Below are 21,305 nucleotides of genomic sequence, written 5' to 3'. Positions count from 1 at the left end.
GGTGTGGAACTTTTTGGATACTGTTTTTTTTTTCCCGGCTATTCCTGCTCATGCTTGAATATCCTGTGCTTCACAATGAAGAATGGAAAATGCTTTTTTATTATATCATAGATGTAGTTAAGAAAACCACATCTGTCAATCTTCTTTTTCTTTATAATCTCATTAATACTTGACGCTTTGGTAATAAAGCAATAAAGCATATTGAATTGAATTGTAGCATTTTGCATGATTTTAACATCTAATTATTCTGATGGTAAATGTTTTTGTTTGTAGAAAAATGTGACAATCCTGAAAGAAAACTGGCAGCTGGTCTAAAGTATGTGTTTCTTTCTTTCTCCTCATCTCAGTGTCCCTGGATCAGATGAGATGCAATGTTGTCTGCCAGAGTGTCTTTTTCAACACTACCACTGGGAGTTGCCAAAGTCAGAAATGTTAAAACCCTACACACATGGGGGCTTTAATTTGTTGCAACTGTAGCATACACTGTGTTTTCAGACAAACAGATGGCCATTTATCCACAGTCTGACTGTGCTTGTTTACCAAATCTTGGCAAAAAAGCAGCACAAAGCAGTGAATCAATTGCTTTGTATAATGTCACTTGATTTCTTCCCTCCCTTTAAACCCTGGAGGACATGCCCTTAGAAATCCAATCAAGTTTGAGGCGGCGGTCGAAAACAGAGAGTGAAGGACACAGAGAGAGGGAGATAGATAGCGAGAGGCCGTACAGTGTGTACAGTCGGGAACAGGAGATCAAAGTCCAGGAGGGAGGAGACGCAGAGGCCGAGCAGTGAGCTGGCTCTGTGTTACGTGGAGGTTTCCTGAAGGGGACAGGCATGAAGTCCAATTCAAAACACACTTCGTTGATGTTGCCCTCTGTGGAGAGCGATGGCATGAACGCACAGCTCTTCCTCTTGGCGCAAGTCAAAGAACAATAAAGCTTTAGATAACTTGATTGATTAAATCAGTTTTTTAATGCCAGAATCAATATATTTGCTTCATTTGAGTCTATGTGGAGGTAGAAGAAAGTTATCGCTTTTATTGTTGTAGTCTGAGTAATGTGACATCCTATCCGATACGTATCCGTCACCAAAATAAAATGCCGCAGTTAGCTGAAACGACAAAGCAGAAAACGGTGAAGGTTTCACTTGGATATGACCTGCAATCTCACATTTTAAATCCAACGTGGTAAACACTACACATCCAGTAAAAGTATGGAAACACTTTGGGTTTCACACATTGCCAGGAAAATCAGAGCTAGATATCATGGCTAAAGCTGCATGCTAACTCTGTCATGGACAGGAAACGTTATCGTATTGCGGTAACGTGCGGTCAAGCCAGCTGTCACTCTTATCTCCGTGGTCAAATTAGCCAACGCTACAACTGTAGAGCACCCAAATACTGACATTTATGTTAAATGCATTCAAACGGCCCCGATGGAGCTGAGCATGGATGTATAAAGAGAACGGAGCTGACGGGAGAGCTAGCGACGGACTTGGCAAAGTTAGCGGAAGTATACACGTGTGACTATGTCCGGTGTTCAAAATAAAGGGAACTGTATATACAAAATACAGATATGGAAATAAGATTGATTGGATTACATTCACCAGAAGTATAAAACATTACGTGCCCCTTACCACTAATTTGTGAGGGAAATATATTAATAAACTAGAAGTGCACTCGGAGAGCGCAGACCTCCGCCAAGACAGGTTTCATGTACTTTTACTTTGGGATATTTGACAATACAATAAAGAACAGAAAATATGGGGAAAGACAAAAGGGATTATAAATTCCTGACAGGACTAAAAGTGGAGATGCTCACAGTTACAGGATATGTGTCCAAGTCCGTTGGTCCATCGAGATGCTTGTGCGAATGCATGTACTGTATCTGTGTGTATCTACTGGGGGTAACCCGAGCGCTGTGAGAGTGTGGTGGCTGCCAGCAGCTCATCTATAATGCAGGCCTGTCTCTAAGCAGGTTGCTGAGAGTGCAGGGGAAGGAGAGAATGCTCTCTCAGGTATCCAATAAATCCGTCCCTTCCACAGCAGAGACAATCGAGCTGTGCGAGTAGAGGCCCGTGCTGTAATTCCACCCCACGGACAATTCTCGGAGCTCGGCTTCTGACGTGGGCCGCAGTGGGTGGATGTGGTCGGCCGGACAGAAACACGCACGTTAAGAAATAAACCTGTACAGTAACCCAGCTAAAACTGCACAATTATCTTGCCAAAATAATGACTACAGAGCAGACAGAAAACCTCCATTCAGCCTCTTTGTACTCTCTCTGCCCAATCTCTTTCCTGAATCAGGACTGAGTCTATGCATCTATATCTGACGCCAAGAATAGGAAACGGACCTCTCGCTCTCTCCCATTAATCTCTAATGGAAGATCTCTATGTCCATAGAAATCCCATGAATAATGTCTGCGCCTCATCAAGAAAGGGCCCAGGGTTTCATTTACACTGTCATTTATTTACAGGACTTTCCGAAAGTGACCGTGACTGGGCGAAAAGGACACACTGACCGTCCCTCTGGTGTTCAAATTTGTATTTTGTTGCATGAAGTGCATATTGCTTCAGAGAAGGAAACAATGCAGATGCTCAGCAGAGTGGATAAAAAGAATAAAGAGGGAGAGAGAGAGAGAGCTGAAGAGAGAGAGAGAGAGAGAAATTATCAGGGGCTGATCCTTTAATCCCTCTACAGGGCTCTAGAGACAAGCTTGTACAAACACAGACCCTATTCATCCCTCCCCCTCCATATATCCTCTAAACACTTCCTTTCATTTCTTGCCTCTATAAAGGCGACCTAATGTCAGTGGCCAATAGCACAATGCATCCTGGTTAAGCACATCTTCAGCATATGAACACACTTATAGATGTGGAGCAGAAATACCTCTCTAATACTGTTACTGTACCACACTTTATACGAGTGTATGTGTGTGTTAGTGTGTGTGTACATGGCAGCTGGTGGTGCAGGGGATCAGATTCGGAGACCAGACATGCTCGCACACACACACAAACACACACATATGCCCGGGGCGTGTCCGGCCGGATCCAATAATCCCACTACTCCCAGCAATCCTCTGGGGAAGGGTGTTTTTTTGTGGCGCTCAGCAAACGCCAACGTGGTTGTTTAGATTCGACGTACTGTATTTTCACAAAAGCAGCTGGACCTTCCATAATATATTAATGCAGCAACGACAGACCTTTAACATGCACAGAGGTGCTCATTGCATTCATGCTCACACTCACACAGCAGCAGCAGTAGCATCATCTGTGTCTCCATCACTCTGCTCCTCATTAAGGGAAGCCCTGCTGGGACCCATAGGGGGAACCTCCCTTTAGGTGACAGCTGTGCCACCAACAAAGAACCAATTTAGCTGCTATCGCACCTCATCATTCACACGTTACCATGTCAACACAGCATCCATCCTGACCTTCTGCTACCAGTCACACTCGCTCTCATCCAACACTCAGGTTTGGAGAGGCCAAAAAAGCCCGGAGGTCACTTTTGAATCCACTAAAAGCCTGTCACACAGAGAGCAGAATAGTGTTGCTTTTTAAGAACATAGTGGTCTTCACTATTTTTAAAGTTAGGAAGGGTAAAAATAGTATCTTACATTAATCAGAATAAGGGCTGTAAGATTTCGAAAAAATATCCAATTGAGATTGTTTTTACTGCGATATGACTTGTGATATTAGAGGGAATGATAATTTTTACATTACTATTGTTATTTTCATTGAAAAACATATTAAAATAACTATGGTGTGATTTTTGCAGGGATCTGTACCAAACAAAGATGTTTTCCTAATTCTGTAGGATATGAAGTGCCGCCAGGTCATCTCTGCAGCACAATATTTAATTCAAAATGGTATTTTGACACACATTTCACCTTTAACAAATATTGCAATTTCCTCCTCATCCTGCGATTTGAAAATTGGAGTAGGACATAATGCGATTTCGATAAAATTTTGATTAATTGTGCAGTCCTAATCAGAACATATTGACATTTTTTTTCTGGACCGCAGAGGACCCGCCCTACAAACGCAAAAATCTGTCACTGAGTGAGTGACTGAGTGATGAAGTTACACGAAACTTGGACGAAGCTGTCAAACTAGGCGATCTAGTTCTAAAATTAAACGACATTCAGCCGTGACATAGCCTATTTCTAGCTTAAAATGTTTTCAGGAGTAGATTTTGGTGGACTGTCTAGACAGAATAACAGCAAGTTTACATGTTGTTTCCTGCTGACAAGCAGAAAACCAGGGACCAATCAGGTGCATTCAACGAAAGGAAACGTCACCGCTTGAACGGCCAGTTGAGTGGAGCAGCGTGTCCCCTACTGTAGTGTCCTCGCCGGACCTGGTGGACATGTACTGCTGGATATAACATAATGGACATGACCACGAGCTATTTGTGTAACAATTTAGACACAAATTCGCAGACTGACCGTACATGGTCCAGCCAGATACTCGGTTTTGACTGAGTCTTGTTTTTTGAACAACAAAGAACACATTACAGCTCTTTACCTCAAAAGAAGACGGATACAAATCTCAGCCACATGAGCTACCAACACCAGCACAGAAGATATATAATAAATCTGACTTTCATAGGCTTAAAGAGACATATGACTGCACACTGAGCCAGAGTCAAACCTTTTCACAGATACTGCCCAAGCAAAGATAAATACCAGCTCCAGACTGTTTCTATCCCTCCTGACCTCCTCCCTTAAAACAAACGTAGCAAAAACATGGATAGAGAGAGCAGCACTCGTCTCCACTGAGCGCCTCAACTAACCAATAAAAGGAAAAGTTTAGAGTGTAAAAACAACATAAACTGGACAAATACAAGAGTCTCTTACCATCAGTAGCTCTGGAGCCTCTATAGTCTGAACTACACGTGACCATCTCTTATTCTGGGTCACGGTTGAACAGCTGTACTCTGGTATCTGTACTTGTTTTCCTTGTCAATGCAGACTATGGACTTTCAGGCTCACTCTTCATCATGTGACTAATCAATGTTACGAAACAGAAATCGGGAGACATGCTGCTCACTGATTTCTTTGCCATTAGAGGCAGACAGAATTATAGCATATTTAGCAATATGAACATCAAGTGCAGGGACCTCGGAAACACGACTCTGCCAACAGTCCTGATTTGATTGTCGGGATGTGGGCCGATGTCTAAATCAGCTTTCCCTCGCTACCATGGCCGTGAGTCCTGCCAGAAGGGATTGGACAGCCTGCTGTAGGTGGGTGAAAGTAATAATCTGCTGGTGCGGGCACAGCAGTGGAGGGTAAAATAAACAAATTCTGGCACAGCGTTCAGGCATCTGCTGTCACATGGCTGACATTTCCCTATAATCCCTCTTTCTTCATATTCTGATTCCCTCTGGTGACTCACCTGAGTGGACTTAAATACCTGGTGGTGGCTGGAGGGGAAAGCAGGCCTTAGAGGAATAATCCCTGCCTGCCTACCTGCTGGCCTGCTCGGGGTTTGACTGGTGTTGCTGGGCAAATGGGAACAAGGTCAAAGATGCTCCTGTTAGAGGCCACAGGGAAAATGCCGGGTGGGATCACCTGGAATACGCCTGGATGGATCAGGTCAGGTGGATGAACGAAACTACCAGAGAGAGTTGACTGATAGGAGGATGAAAGTGTCAAAACTAGGGCTGTCAATCGATTAAAATATTTAATATTGATTAATCACTAGTTTTTTATCTGATCAAAATGTACCTTAAATGGAGATTTGTAAAGTATTTAATACTCTTATGAAGATGAGAGTGTGTAAATATGCTTACTTTATGCAAATGAATGTATATATTTCTTATTTGAAATCCATTAACAACACAAAACAATGACAAATATTGTCCAGAAACCCTCAAAGGTACTGCATTTAGCATAAAAAATATGCTCAAATCATAACATGCTAAACTCAAGCCCAAGAGGCAACAACAGTTGTCAGTGTGTCAGTGTGCTGACTTGACTATGACTTGCCCCAAAACTGCATGTGATTATCATAAAGTGGGCATGTCTGTAAAGGGGAGACTCGTGGGTACCCATAAAACCCATTTTCATTCACATGTCTTGAGATCAGAGGTCAAGGGACCCCTTTGAAAATGTCCATACCAGTTTTTCCTCGTTAAAATTTAGCGCAAGTTTGGAGTGTCATTTCGCCTCTTTCCTGCTAGTATGACATGGTTGGTACAAATGGATTCTTTAGGTTTTCTAGTTCCATATGATGCCAGGATCTTTTGTGTTAACGCGTTATTATCACATTAGCTTTGACAGCCCTAGTAAAAACAAAACAGCTCCACCTCGGCCTCTCTTTTTCTGAAGTTCAAAACATCGATGTCTGACGGTGTAGGTTTTCTAGTTTGTCAGTGAGTTCAACAAACCGAACCCAGCTGACCAACTGGTTCTAGAAGAATATGGGTTAACATGGCTGTGAATCATTAGCACTCCAAACACAAAACTTGTGCCTCAAATAGCCTCAGCCGGTACCAGCCAGAACTGGAGAAAATAAATAACTGAAGAAAAGAGTGCGCGCCATCGACACGTCACACACTCTCCCTCCAGCTTCATTCTCCCAGCCTCTCCTCTCAGTGAGGCTGCAGCCAGCGCTGCAACCAGGACACACAGCCTCCTAAAATCTGAAACTACTGTATCACGCATATACTCACAAGAATTCAATATCTGCCTTTTCAGTCAAACAGACTCTTTGTTCCCAGCAATGCTTAACGATAAAGCTTTACAGAGCTCTATTTCTGAATGCTAACCAGATCCGTCCAGATAGATGATGAATGCAAACAGACAGAAAGGGACGGTGGGGCCAAGGAGACAGTGAATGGCTTGGAGAGAAAAGTAGAGGAAGAAAAAGCAGATTAGGGAGACAGAAAAGGACATGAAGGGTTATGAATGAGGGAGATAGCGAGGAAAATTTCATGGCTGGAAACAGAAAAAGAGTGAGAGCAGAAAAAAAAATTAATGAGAGATGGGACACAAAGGAGAAAGAGAAACTGCTTTTTCTGCTTCTGCTGTGGCTGCTTGCGGCGTGATACTGTACCGACCACGCTCCAATGGGAAAGACTCCCAGAGCGACAACAAAGGACACAAGAGGAGCCGGCTCCATGTGAACTGGGCCTGTCTGCCCTGCACTGCACGGCCAGGAGACAGCAGCACACACACAAATAGAAAGACACTCAACACTGCACACCAGAGCAGCTGCTGCCACAACAATCCCCCTTGTGCTCTTTTAATAGGGACGGCCTGCCTGGCCCGCCAACAACAAGGGCCGGGGAGAGAGACGGACACACAAAAAGTGACACAACAGACAAACAACCATATTGCAGGAGACTGGCTGTGGCTGACACCATTTTTTATGGCCGCAATATGAAAATACACAGAGCAAAAGATAAAAATGGGGCATGTGAGTTTAACCAGAGGAAGTGGGTGTTGTACTACATGTCCTTTCATCTGCCTGAAGACAGACTCTACCACAGCAGAAAGCCAGGAAATCAATACACATTAGTGCTTCTATTAGCTCCTGGGTTCATACTATCCCTGCAACCTCATCTATATTTTAGTAATATATGTGGAAACCCAACTTAGACACTCTAGAAATAAAACCCACTCCTCATGGATATGAATATGCAGACATTATTCTAAACACTCTGTGGAGAATCTGGATGGATGGAGCTCCCCTCCTCCTCTCCTCCTCTTCCTCCTACTCCCCTCTAAAGCCCGGCTGCCGGCTACTCATCCTGTGCAGTTACATAAACATGCTTAGTAGCAGAGGACAGAGGTGGGCATACACGGAGCACTCCTGCTGCCAGGCCAAGCAAAATAAAGAGATGGATGCATATGCAAAGCGGGGGGGAGAAGAGTCAAAGATGGTGAAGCAGGCAAGGGAAGATGGATTGAGATAGAGTTAAGACAAAATCTGGGAAAAAAAGTGAATGTGATTTGTGCACTTAAAATGCCCGTGGCGTGTGCGCAATACACGTGTGTCCCAGAAAAGTCTGCCCTCTCTGACCACCAGCGTTATAACGCCTCCGGCTGCTCCATCAGGAGGTGGAGGGCGGGGGGGCTCTATTGGTCTATACCTTTACCTACGTCTCAACCCGTCCTTCAGAGGGCACAGAGACGTACTGCATCAAAAAGCAGCAGCAGCATCACCGCTGATCCTAAATATAGCTCCTGCACGCACCGACGCACGACCGCTCAACACACTCCTGCAGCACTGCTACTGAACAAACACTGACACAGCTGATCCACGTACACAAAAAGCACACACTTGAATGTCTCCTTGCACATACACACATGAAAGAAAACAATATATAAGAAAAAATTACAAGCAGGAGTCCACATCATACCGCTTCCACTCAGACATACAGCAAAGACACAGCATCAGCACATTACTCACAGCAGACAGAGCTCAGATTCATGGTCCTCTCTCAGTTCTGAGGGCAGGGACGGGAAGAAAAAAAGCCGGGGGAGAAGATGCTGAAGTGACGGTCAAGATGGTGAAAAACAGCAAGAAAAGCAAGGAGAAAAGGGGGACAGAGGCTGGAGAGTGACGGACATTCCTCTAACTCCCGCAGCACCTGGGATGTGAGTGGGTGGCTGGCAGCGTCACCGGGTCGCTGAAGACCTGCTCACGTCACACTTTTCATGAATGGAGCTGTCTGACGCAGAGAGGACGCGGCTCAAAGAGCAGAGGAGGAGGAGGAGGAGGAGGAGGGGTGGAGCCTTCTGCACAGACTCAGAGAGGAGGAGTAAAGAGAGATGAAGAGGAGAGGAGAAGAAAAGGAGGAGGAGGAGGGGGGGATGTATTTCAAAGCAGCACCAGCTGGGAACAGCAGGTTAGGCTGCAGTGGCGTCTCTGTAAGTAGGACAGACTGTTTCTGCACAAGAGAAAATCCCTTTGTACAAAATCAGTAATCAGTTTTCTCCATGCCAATTGTATCAACATCTCACATATGACTGCACACTGTGCCCTGTATTCTAGCACGGACTATCCATTTCTGTAGTCTAATTTCTTTAATGCATTAACGCAACTTGCGATTTTCAGGTTGCAGATGGACCGATGCCGAAGTCCAGGCCTTGTTGGGTATTTATGCTGAGGACGAAATCCAGCAGGACTTTGAAAAAGCATTTCGGGCATTTTAAAACCGCTTTGCTACTATCGCTCGTCTCTTTTCCAGCGTTGACTCAATGACCCCATTTGCAAAGAAGTAAATCACGATCAACAGCAGCACGACTTGAATCTCCTCCACGCTTACAGTTGTTGCAGTGTCGCACAAATAATGATGCCTGTTTCGTTGCTTTTTATGGCGCTTTTTGACATTAGTCGCAAACAAAAACGGCGTGTAAAACAGCTGTTGCTTTTTTCATACGGCTAATCTTCGTGGATCTTTAGACCAAGGTGGAAACGCAAACAACAATGGGCTGAAAGAACCTCTTAGTTCTTTCAAAAGTAGTTCCTGGGACTAAAAGTCCCTGGGGTGGAAATCCGGCTTTTATGTACTAATGATAGCAGTTGAATTTGGCCAATTTGCCAAGTTTCTCATGATGCGGAGGAGCACTCAAATCTCAAAGTAAACCCCCTGACAGGAGTCCAAACTCAGGAAGAATAAAAAAAGTTCAAGCTGAAGGTCTAAAGGGCTACGACAGTCAGAGAAAAATCAAAAGGTCAGATCCACAATGTCAGAAGATCCGCTCTTTTTTCTCCCCAAAAGGTCATTTAATGTCTCTCACAATATCTCACAATGTGCTGAAGTGAAACCACTTCATTCAGCCATTCAGCTTCTCAGCACATTTGTGCATTAGTCTGCATGTGTGTGCATGTACTGACCTGTCAGGGGGTTTCTGAGCATCTCACAGGTTTGCGGAGTGATCTGGTCCTCAGGTTCGGCTCCGTCTTGCTTCTCACCTGCACATACACACACACACAGAGAGGTTCATATGAGTGAGTGACATGTTAATGAAGTAAAGACCAGTGGGCAACACGTTGATTGTACTTAACTCCAGCCTTTCGTGTCACTTCTGGTTGCAAATAACCAAGATGGCAACAGCCAAAAACCAAGAAGGCGACGGCCAAAATGCCAAACTCGAGGCTTCAAAAGTGCACAAAGCAATGGGTGACGTTACGGGGACTACGTCCACTTTTTATATAAAGTCTATGGTACAGACCGAGGACTGGTATGAATGAAGATGCATGAGTCCATAACGCACAACTGGAGAGCTGACAAAGGTATCGCCATCTGCAACATTTTAATTAAGAAATTGACAGAACGGTTGAGTCATCAGATATTAAAAAAAGACTGAAGAGAAAAGGGGGTGCAGCTCAGATGGAGGGAGGTAATGGTGATATATACGTGTTTGTGAGTGGTGATGGCAGAGATTGAGACTGACTGCGACCAGAGGGGGTATATTAAAAAGAGACTGATTGAGAGGGAGGGCCTGCGGGTGAAAGGAAAGGCTCGGGGGAGCAGATGCTCCACCCCGTTCTCTCGTTACAGGCCCAAACCTCAGGGGAAGATGAAGAAGGGAAGGGAGTAGTAGGAAGGTAATGATGCATGGTGGGTGGGGGGTTGGGAGATTGGAGCAACATTGTTAAATCTCCATCCTCAGGTCACACCCCCGCAGGGCTGCCAGGGGGAGGAGATCTGGTATCCCGGGGCGAGGCTGAGGGGGAGACTTCCAAACGCGGCCTATAAATGGCGTGAAATGACAGTCAAATGAGTCACGGTGCAGATGGCCGAGGATGCTGCTTCTAATGGGACTGACGTTAAGGGAATGGTGAGTGTGTTTCGCTGATTGTTGGATCTGTGAAAACTACACCTTTGTGATGCAAAGTGCAAAATTAACACAATGTCAAGCATTCTTGTGGCCCCGAGGAGAACAAGAGAGGGTGTAAACCGGAATTACTATTCTCGGCATGTTGCTGGAGACACACTCCTGTAAACACCGCATACACAGAAACACAGCAGGGGAATTCCCAAAAATACTAGTTAAATATTGGCAAATATAGAGAGAGAGAGAGAGAGAGAAAGAGAGGCATTAGATATCCATAACAGCATCTGAGCTGTTTGCTTAGCGAGAACATCTAGCTCTGCTCTATGGTTGAAATTCCAAAGGTCAGCAGATCACAAGCCTGTGTGCTCACGTGGAAACAAGCAAAGCCACATTGTATTACGAAAACAAGCCAGAAACACCCACAACTAAGTACTCTTTCATAGAAATTAAACACTTTTAAAACCAAAACAGCAAATTCAGTTGTGATGATACAGTACAAGGGTTTTATGAGACATGGCCAAAGGATGCTCTGTACTTCTGTAAAAACGTTGTGAAAGAATAAAGAAAACAGGATATCATGAAGATAAAAGAGACCCAAATGAGGAAACATGTGTCAAACTTCCCTCTTGTGATTTCTGGAGCTTTTATGTGCCCAAATCTCTGCCAACAAATGGTTAACTGTCTCATCACAAAATCAGGTTTTGACATGTTTATGTTCCTCAAAGCCTCTCTGTCCTAATATTAGCAGTGATATGGCGATTTCAGTTTGTTGTCATGTTTTCATTTGCAGTATTGTTTAAAAATGAGCTTTTCCAGTGTTTTAAATATGTAGTTAACTGTTTAAAATGCTCCCCTAGTTCTAGCTTCGAACAAATATTGATTGTGTTTACTTTAAGCTCATCAAAGCAGCGTTGATTTGTGAGGATTAGGGCTGTCCTCGACCAAAGAAATTCTTAGTCGACTAACACTCATACGATTCAGTCGATTAATCGATTACTTGATTTAATCTACAGATCTTTAAAAAAATTAGTTTTTCCACAAAGAATCACACAAAAGCACCCCTTTAAATCTTGTGTTTACCAGAGATGTGCTCATAAGTTACTTGTAAATAAGTCATTTATCATGAAAAACAGCATAAAAAACAACTAAAGAAATCTTAGTTGACTAAGAGGGGGCAGCACTAGTGAGGACTATATATTTATACATCCACCCATCCAATACTGCATAAATATATACAGTAGTAAGCCAACATAAAACAGCTCATTTTCAGTACCACATCAAAAACCCATAGAAGTTACAGTGATCTATGTCTATACGAGAGCTGGCTTTCATTTTGAAATTAGTTGTCATTCTCTCGTTGTTTTTCTTCCATCCTTCAACTTCGCAACACAGATTTGAATTAATTTAACTTTAATTAAAAGTTTCAAATAGCTTTGGAGAGCGACGAGCTGAAATCTGAGCGCATTCATTCTCTGGTTTGATTACGACTTCCTCAGGTAGAAAAAATACATTTCAGTACAGTATGTCTGGTGATAAATGACATCATCACTACCACAAGAAAAACAACCAGAATAAAAGCAAAGTTCATTATGCTGAGATTACGAAACAATTATTTTGTGATGATGAGTAAACAAAACACTCATGGCCTCTCAGGCCCTCCTAACACACCTCCGCTGTACCGACCATCTGCTGCATTTACTTTATTTTTACATCATTATTCTCATTTTCATTGAAAAACATATTAAAATGATTATGGTGAGATTTTTTGCAGCAATCTGTACCAAACAAAGATGTTTTCTCAAGTCTGCAGCCCTAACATCGACTACTGGTCCACGAAACATAACCTAGACATTTTGGATCCAAACAATTACGTTTTACATTTACTCATTCCAAGCCCCATCTGAATTATAATCACATATTGATGTCCTTACTCAGCTTTTAGAGGGTTTAAAATGTCTTTGGTGGTCAAAAAATACTTCTTTAAACATTTCCGAACCAAAGAGATAAATAGAGTCTGACCTCTCAATCAGCTTTTCTCCAGCGGTGGCCAAAGCCTCCAATTCTGTCTGTCATCAGCGGCACACAGACATGTTGCACAGCCAGTCAGGGGTCCATGTGCCCTCGCCTTCCAAGTGCAACAGAGCTGTAAACCACACTGGCTCAGCTCCGTTATACACACTCATTACTATTTCACCAGCAGCGGAACAACAGCACTGACAGCTCCTGTGTCCTCCGCATTAATAAGAGAAAAAGCATCACCGCAGCTTACCGTGGTTTACCTTTACAATCTGCCACCGCATGCAGCGGCCAGGTATAGACACGCTGGCCCACACACACACACACACACACATCTATGATTACAGTCACATAAATAAGACTTCCATGGAGGTCTGCTCAGTCTAATGCTGACATGTTCAGGTACGGGGCAATCATACCGCGTCCCATGAAATTATGATAAATGCACTGGTGGAAGAAGTAATCAAATCTAGCAATGTCACCACAAAATCCTCTCCAATGCAAGTGATTAAAATGTCACGCAAGTAAGTAAAAAAAACAGTAATAAAGATTAAATTACACACAGTGGAAAAAAGCATTTTCACTTTCACTGTCAGATGACATCCATGTCTAGATCAAGGATTATATGCTCTTCTTTTTTGGACGCATGCTAGGTTTTTTATGTGACTAGTTTTTAGTTTTTAAAACAAAAAAAGTATTTTTTTTTTTGTTTAATTTGTTTCTAAATTGACATTCTGTAAAAACCTTTGTGCTCCTTTGAATTGAAGATAAGACAATTTGCTAAAACTGTTACGTTTCTTTAATCAGAAAACTTCTGATTTAATTTAAAACTTGCCAGTTTTACACTATTTTATGTGTTTTTTTTAAGGTCCTGAAAAAGTACTGAACCAGCAACCTCTAAAACAATCAATGTGATAAACTTGGAAGTAGTGTTTGTGCAATTAAACTGTCAATAAAAGCCTCTCTGTGATTGGCTCAAGGTCTATTGTTGGCACAGCAATAGTCTGTCTGCACAGAGACACACCAGATACTTCAAGGAGAGAGATCTCACTTTGCTAGAGAACTGAGTCAAACAGATTCATTTCTCAATCCTTGTTCACGTTCATGCAGTAGGGCAGTGAGCTGGTAATGAAGATAGGGCAGTATATACTGTAGATAAGCTTTATTTACTTATTTATCTATTGTAGGGGGATAGTTACTCCAACAAGATGTCTCCTTTATCTGAAATTACTTACATTTTTACTGTACAAAAATCCTTGGTGATGTGCTACTGTGTTGTTGTTTCAACACTTTCACCCAATGTCTTTTGGTACCAGCTGTAATCCTATAAAATCACACAGCCCAGAACCAGCTGCCGTTGGATAAATTGGAGTAATTGGAAGGAGGAAGAAGTCAGATGAGTCAGGGAAATACCTAAACTAATGAGAATAGATTGGTCCCGACGAGTATGTTGACTTTATGCACAACAAGGATAAACCTGTTTGGCTAAGACGGATGATAGAAACAGAGCGGCCCGGCTCATTGGTTGGGTTTTACAAAAGCAGGCATGGACGAGTGAGTCCTGCACACAACAACCACTGATTCTGAGAGACAGATAATGCTTGTGAGATTACCGTGCTGAGCCCACCAACAACCCCACACAGCCTGACCAATCCACACTGACAGGAAATTACATAACAATGACTGTTCAACGCTCCCGCAGGATTCTGCCCGCCGCACCACAACAATCCATCTATCCATGGTTCCCTCTTCATCATGAGACTGCAGGAGCAAACAGATGAGGAGCAGCAGACAGAAAGCCTGGCTGTGCCGTCCTCCCTCCCAACTCTATACGCACCTGGTAATCCCAAGCGTGATTTATGGGATTGCGTGCAGCTATAATGCAGAACACAGCAGCCAGTCTTAGATAACGTAAACATTTTATGAAGGCTCTCTCCAACCTTCTTGCTTCTAGTTATTTCACTAAATAGAAATACAGAAGTGGGAGGAAGTGAACACACGCTGGGATGTCATGTTACACTTCACCTCCTCCTTCCACTGCGACGGACGGAGGATGTAAGAAGTAGTGTGTGTGGCTGCAGTGGGTGGCAGGCGCTGAGATTACAACAGTGTAGCTGGGGGTGTATGGTGCTGCTGCTCGCTGGGGTGAGAGGTTAGACAAATATGTGAGGTGGTTACATGTACAGAGAAACAGGAGGAGGCGGCAGGGTAGGGACTGTGTATTGGCAAGAATCTGACGTATCACGATACAGGCGTTACGATTTGATATATTGCGATACTGTAAGCAAGGCGATATATTGTGATTTTTTAAATCTAATTTAAGAACACTGTCACAACATAGATTTGCTGTTCAAAATGTAGCATTATCAGGGAAAAAATAGTGCGTTTACTGCGTCCCAAAAACATTTTCTATCGTCCCTGGGACACGGGGACGCTGTTAGACTCGAGCCCTGACAGTACCTGCAGTATTGTAGAAAAACAAGTACTATCACATTGTCAGAATTTTGGCATTGATTATAAATAGTGTTGCAGATCATTTTTCTGATAATTGACTATTTGTAGCAGTTCTAGTCGTGTTTTTTTTTTTTATTTTAATTATCAATTAAGTATAGAGTTAAAAAAACAAAACAGTATCAGCTGGGCTAAATATACTGTATGTACATAGTTTGCTTGTTATGTAGGCTTGCTGCTGCTCCAGTTTACCATTAGTTTTGGTCACGTGGTGCCTGCTGCTGCACATTCACACCTTGTGACTGATTTCGGGAAAGTATCCCTACATTGCATTAGACAAGCATAATGTAACAGTGCATCCCTTTTATTCACATATTATTCTACAGATGCACACATCAGAGGTCAGAGATACTGCAAACCACACACACACACACACACACACACACACACACACACACACACACACACACACACACACAGCCTGTATGACTTGTGCATGTGCTCTGGTTCTTGCTCCTCCACCCGTGTGTGTTAATATGCTCCCCATGAGGCGCTGCAGGCTGTGGTAATTATAGAAGCTCGGCTAGCAGACGCATCACAAGAGAGAAGTACATTTAAAGCCATGTGCATTTGCGGGAATACAGTACATGCCTACACAAAACATTGTAAATGGTTGTATAAGAAATAACCAATCCACGTTAACTGCATTTTGATCAAACTTTCTCACGTAGAAAGGGTCTCCTGTGAAGATTTATCATGGTGTTAGGCCACATTAAATATTAATAAATATATAATTTTTTGGGATATATGACTGTGTCCTAACCCATAACCAGCAGACCACTCTCCAACATCCATCCACCATTACTCCGGGAAGTATAATATTAGCAGCAAAGCCCAGGCATGCTTAGGGTTCAACAATCCCCCCTCAAAACTGTAACACCCCTGCCCAAATATAAAGACACGTTGGGCTTAACCCACTTCAACAAAATCCCAATCTTCAAACAGGCTGACCAGCAGAGCGTCTGACTGCGAGCGTGTCCATTAAACCCTTTGACAAACAACAACTCTATCTCCAGGAGAGCCAACAGAACAGAGGGGCCCGGAAGATGGAGGACGCTTCCTTTTCTTAATCAAGCTGAGTTGCTATTATTGGCATTTAGTGGTCTGATATAGATGTGAGGCGTGCCAGGCGGGCTCTCGGTGTGACAGGCTGGCCCTGCGTGTGGCATACAGTAAGCTGAGGATGGGATGGAGGCAGGAGCTCAGACAGTGTCATTACAGAAATGTCAGTCAGAAGGAGGGAGAGGAGGAGAGGGCCTGAGGGAGGAGGGAGGAGGGAGTATGACGATACAGACAGAGAGGGAGAGAGAAGGAAGGGGGGCAAGACATTCATGTTCACATCTTTCAGCCCAACATTTGTTGTTTGGCTTTTTCCACTTAACTGCCCTTCAATGGCTGAGCTGCACGCGATGTGACCGTTCAGCACATAAACCATATATGTGATGTCTATTTTTAACAGCTGCCAGGCATTAACTGTAAACCGCACACACCTGAAACACAATATATTTGATTCTTTTTTTTTACTAAACCTGAGATGATGAACTCTTTAATGATGCACTTTTTTTGTTTTCGACACAAACTTTTATTTTATGATCCATTTGTTGTTGTTTGATTTGCTTAATTGGGTGCAGGACTGTAACTGATAATTATTGAAATGTTTCAATTAATAAATTAATCGTTTAGTCTATAAAATGTTTGTGGAAAGAATGGCCATTACAATCTCCCACAGCTTCAAATTTCTTGATTTGTCCAATCACAGACTGTATATAAGAAGTGGACCTAGTCACCCATGACGTCACCCATTGGTTTTGTTGACTAACATTTTGAAGCCATTTCGGCCGTCGCCATCTTGGTTTTTTGCAACCAGATGTAACACAAGAGGGTTGAGCTAAGTACAGCTCAATGCTGAATAAGACATTTTTTCGGCGACCAAAATGTTACACTTAACTTTCATGAATTGAAAACACACTGTGAAAGGGTCAAAGTTGTAAAACGAAAACACGGACAACTCCGTGACCGGACAAAGCTATTACTATTTAAGGTCTATTTGACTCTAAATGGGACCATAATTTACTAAATGAACATCATGATGTATTGAAGAAGACTTGAAACTAGTGATTGAGTCCATAAACTCATGTTTACAATGTTTACTGAGGTTATAAATCAAGTGAGAAGTAGGCTCATTTTCTCATAGACTTCTGTACAATCAGACTTCTTTTTGCAACCAGAGGAGTCGCCCCCTGCTGGCTATTAGAAAGAATGCAAGGCACTGCCGCATTGGCTTCACTTTTCAGGCCCGGAGGTTGCGCACTGGGTCCAACCAACAATCAAAAATCCAAAGGTATTCAATTTACAGGGACATAAAACAGAGGAAAAAAAAGCTAATTCTCCCATTTGAGGAGCTGGAGCCGGAGAATTTTTACAGTTTTTGCTTGATAATTGACAAATTGTTGACGATTAACTGTTTCAGTATTAGTTGGGCGTAGTCTACAACATATTACAGTGAATTAAAGCACATATTACATTTCATAATGTATCAACATTAACGACAATGTCAATGCCAATTTTCTAAAGAAATTAAAAAAGAGAAATGTAGTTTGACTGTACGAATGCATCAATGAATTGAGTTTACACAACTCAAGAAAAACACTGCAGACCCACAGAGGTGTTTTCAGTTCTGATTAGTCTTGTTTTAATGATGGCATCAAAGCTGACATCAGAGTGATGAAGATGTCAATCAAACAGTCTGCACACGTCAACGCCGTCCTGAGAGGAAGTCTAATCAACCAAAAGTGAAAACAGCTGTCAGGTTGAACCACGGGTGTGTAAGGGGAGTAACTACTTTAGACAAGAGTAATCACTCACTCCAATACATAACCTTTCAAATCAACAGTACTTTTTTCACATTACAGCCATCATAGTTGTAATGGATCTGCAGCACGCTACCGACGACACATAAATACCTTACATGTTAAACGTCGTTTCATCTCCTGAAACACAGAATGAGCTTATTCATTAAGCCTGATGGGACATGACACCGACTGGAGTCACTGCTATAGGCTATAAATGCGACCCAAAACAAACAAGCTGAGTCTCCGGGGCTGGGATTAGAACGATGAGACCAGCTGCAAGGCTACACTGCTGCTGTCGCCACACATGTCAATTACATAAATACAGCTTCCTGTCTCTACGCCAGCATCAGGAGTCAGGACCGCTGCCTCCCCCTCTTCCTCTGACGCTCTGCTCCGCTCCGCTCCACGTGGCACTCAAAAGCTCAGAGGTACAGGTACTCTCCTCGACACCTGGACTAACACCACGTTGCTATGCAACAGCAACAATGACAGCATCACCAGGGTGACCAACTTCTTCAAGCAGAGGGGATTTGAGCGTTGAACCACATACAATACAGCAGACATTACGACGTAATATTACATGAATGTCAGCCGGGTGTCAGCTCCGTGTACATCACCGGAACAAAAGCACCGACACATCTCCAACAGTATGACTATAATGCACTTCCTGTTCCTAGTCTGATAGTCTGTAGACTATGTAGCCTATAGATAAGACATATTTGAATAAAATACAGTTGTATCGACAGCATACAGTAGAGCACAGAAGCCGTTTCCATGCCGCGAGGCAGACAAGCGTTCACGTCAGCCTGTCTATTCACATGAGGAGCGCTGAGACCCGCGGTGCCCAGCAGGACGCCAGTTAAGTAGGTGGTCCTTCAGTTTGGCCCGGGACACATTCACGTACCCACTGCTAAAAGAAAGTGGTCATCGGATCTCAATGCATCCTCAATGCCAATACCAGGTCTGAACAGGGCCGTAGTCTCTGCTCAAGTAGACATTACTCATCTATATCTTTAAAAAGCAAATAGTTGTTTGCTGCTATATTAATGCTCTGGATATCGTATAGAGAACCTTTAAGCCAACATGAATGAGAAGTCAACAGAAACACATATAATATTTCTATTTTAAAAAGAGGTTCAATCCTTTTCTTAAACAGCTGAGCGCTGCAGTTGTTTTTTTAAATGTTACTAAAATGGGAGTAATACTGCGTTGCTGGGGACTATTTTCAGTCGTGGATTAATACACATTTGGTCAGTATTTTCAGCACTAGGATGGTGTATGTGGGGCAGAGCAAAAATAAACTACAGGGCCCATGTTTGTGGTAATAAAGAAAGTTTAACAATATGAAATTTCATTCCATTTGGTGTTCAATGTCAATGCTCTCCTTTTATGAAAAAGAGTTCTTCGCACATTAAAAAATATATTAAAAGAGCTTCAAAAGGCAAAACTGGCTCACGTTAGTAGTTGCTCACGTTTGCTGTGAACCTGGTGTCTCTTAGTTAAGAACACCTGAGAGGTGTAGCTTTCAATACGCTCCTCGTGGGGGACCACATTTGGCTGATTGATGCCGTGTGTGTGACCTGTAACTGCACCACACACGCAGCAGTTAACAAGAGAGGCAAGGCCATCAGTGACACACGTGAACACTTACTGGAAATGTCGCACTCAGCACAATGAGGGTGGAACACAATGGCCGAGCCGTGACAGTACACAGCATCCACCGCTCACATATGTAACGCTCTCCAACCGCTGACTGACCGTCAGAGCATGTGGGACAGAAATGAACTGTTGTGACATGATGAATGATCATCTCTGATTTGTGTCAGATGGTCACTGAGAGCTGCTCGCAGAGAGCAGTGAGATGTTACCAGTCCCACAGCTGACACAGGACCAGTTTAATAGGTACACCTCACTAAATCTAATGCAGTCTAATAGTCTAATATAGGATGTACTGCAGGGTTGTTGTATTAGACTGTACTGGTTTAAGTCTAAGGAGGACGGTCTGCAGGACAGATAATAATGCACACAGTGCACTTTAATAGACTAAGCTACTGGAGTTACCCCGCACTATACTCATTTTTAACAGTCTCTTCTGCACTATATTCACTTTTTTAATAGTCCTGTATCACAGCTGTTACTCTGCACTATATTCACTTTTAACAGTTTTCTTCATCTTCTTGTATTTTTAATATCTGGTATATTTTTTTGTACTTTGTACTTTGCACTACTAACTTTTTTACTGCATGTTTTGCACTATGGAACTGTGATGCTGGAAACTTGAATTTCCCTCGGGATCAATAAAGTTACTATCTATCTATCGAACGAACGAACGAACGAATAAACGAACGGACGATCTATCTATCTATCTATCTATCTATCTATCTATCTATCTATCTATCTATCTATCTATCTAACTATCTAACTAACTAACTAACTAACTAACTAACTATCTATCTATCTAACTAACTAACTAACTAACTAACTATCTATCTATCTATCTATCTATCTATCTATCTATCTATCTATCTATCTATCTATTTAACTAACTATCTATCTATCTATCTATCTATCTATCTATCTATCTATCTATCTATCTAACTAACTAACTAACTATCTATCTATCTATCTATCTATCTATCTATCTATCTATCTATCTATCTAACTAACTAACTAACTAACTATCTATCTATTTAACTAACTAACTAACTAACTAACTAACTAACTAACTATCTATCTAACTATCTATCTATCTATCTATCTATCTATCTATCTATTTAACTAACTAACTAACTAACTAACTAACTAACTAACTATCTATCTATCTATCTATCTATCTATTTAACTAACTAACTAACTAACTAACTAACTATCTATCTATCTAACTAACTAACTATCTATCTATCTATCTAACTATCTATGTAAACATGTTCTAGTAGAAACCCCAAAATACAAGTATGAACCTGAAGATGAGCATGATATGTCCCCTTTAAATCAGAGCCAACTTGTCTCTGATTTTAATCTTTTTTTAGTCTAAAATACTAAACAATTCAGAGTCACATCTTTACTAAAATAAACAAACACTTCTCCAGCACCCAGCACTATACTTTAGCCTCCTCTCTCTCTCCTGCAGCAG

General features: G+C 42.4%; 1 protein-coding gene and 1 long non-coding RNA gene across 3 annotated transcripts in view; both read right to left on the bottom strand.

Annotated features, from left to right (window-relative positions):
• Nucleotides 1-17,406, bottom strand: part of LOC119500251 — a 30,495-nt gene extending 13,089 nt beyond the window's left edge. Inside the window, exon 1 of the long non-coding RNA XR_005209581.1 lies at nucleotides 15,680-17,406. This is a non-coding gene — a long non-coding RNA (uncharacterized LOC119500251). The remainder of the gene's footprint in view (nucleotides 1-15,679) is intronic.
• Nucleotides 1-21,305, bottom strand: part of si:ch211-45c16.2 (mitogen-activated protein kinase kinase kinase 13) — a 32,871-nt gene that overhangs the window by 11,104 nt on the left and 462 nt on the right. Inside the window, exon 2 of one of the 2 annotated variants that reach the window (XM_037789896.1) lies at nucleotides 9,850-9,927. The gene's annotated coding sequence lies outside the window, so the exon portion shown is untranslated. Of the gene's footprint in view, nucleotides 1-8,418; nucleotides 8,548-9,849; nucleotides 9,928-21,305 lie in introns of those variants that run through there. The other variant, XM_037789897.1, reaches the window with a different exon arrangement.

Source organism: Sebastes umbrosus, chromosome 13, assembly GCF_015220745.1.
Source record: "Sebastes umbrosus isolate fSebUmb1 chromosome 13, fSebUmb1.pri, whole genome shotgun sequence".
Lineage (NCBI taxonomy): Eukaryota > Metazoa > Chordata > Actinopteri > Perciformes > Sebastidae > Sebastes > Sebastes umbrosus.
Note: the sequence above shows the minus strand (reverse complement) of the source record. Positions and strands in the feature narration are given on the sequence as shown.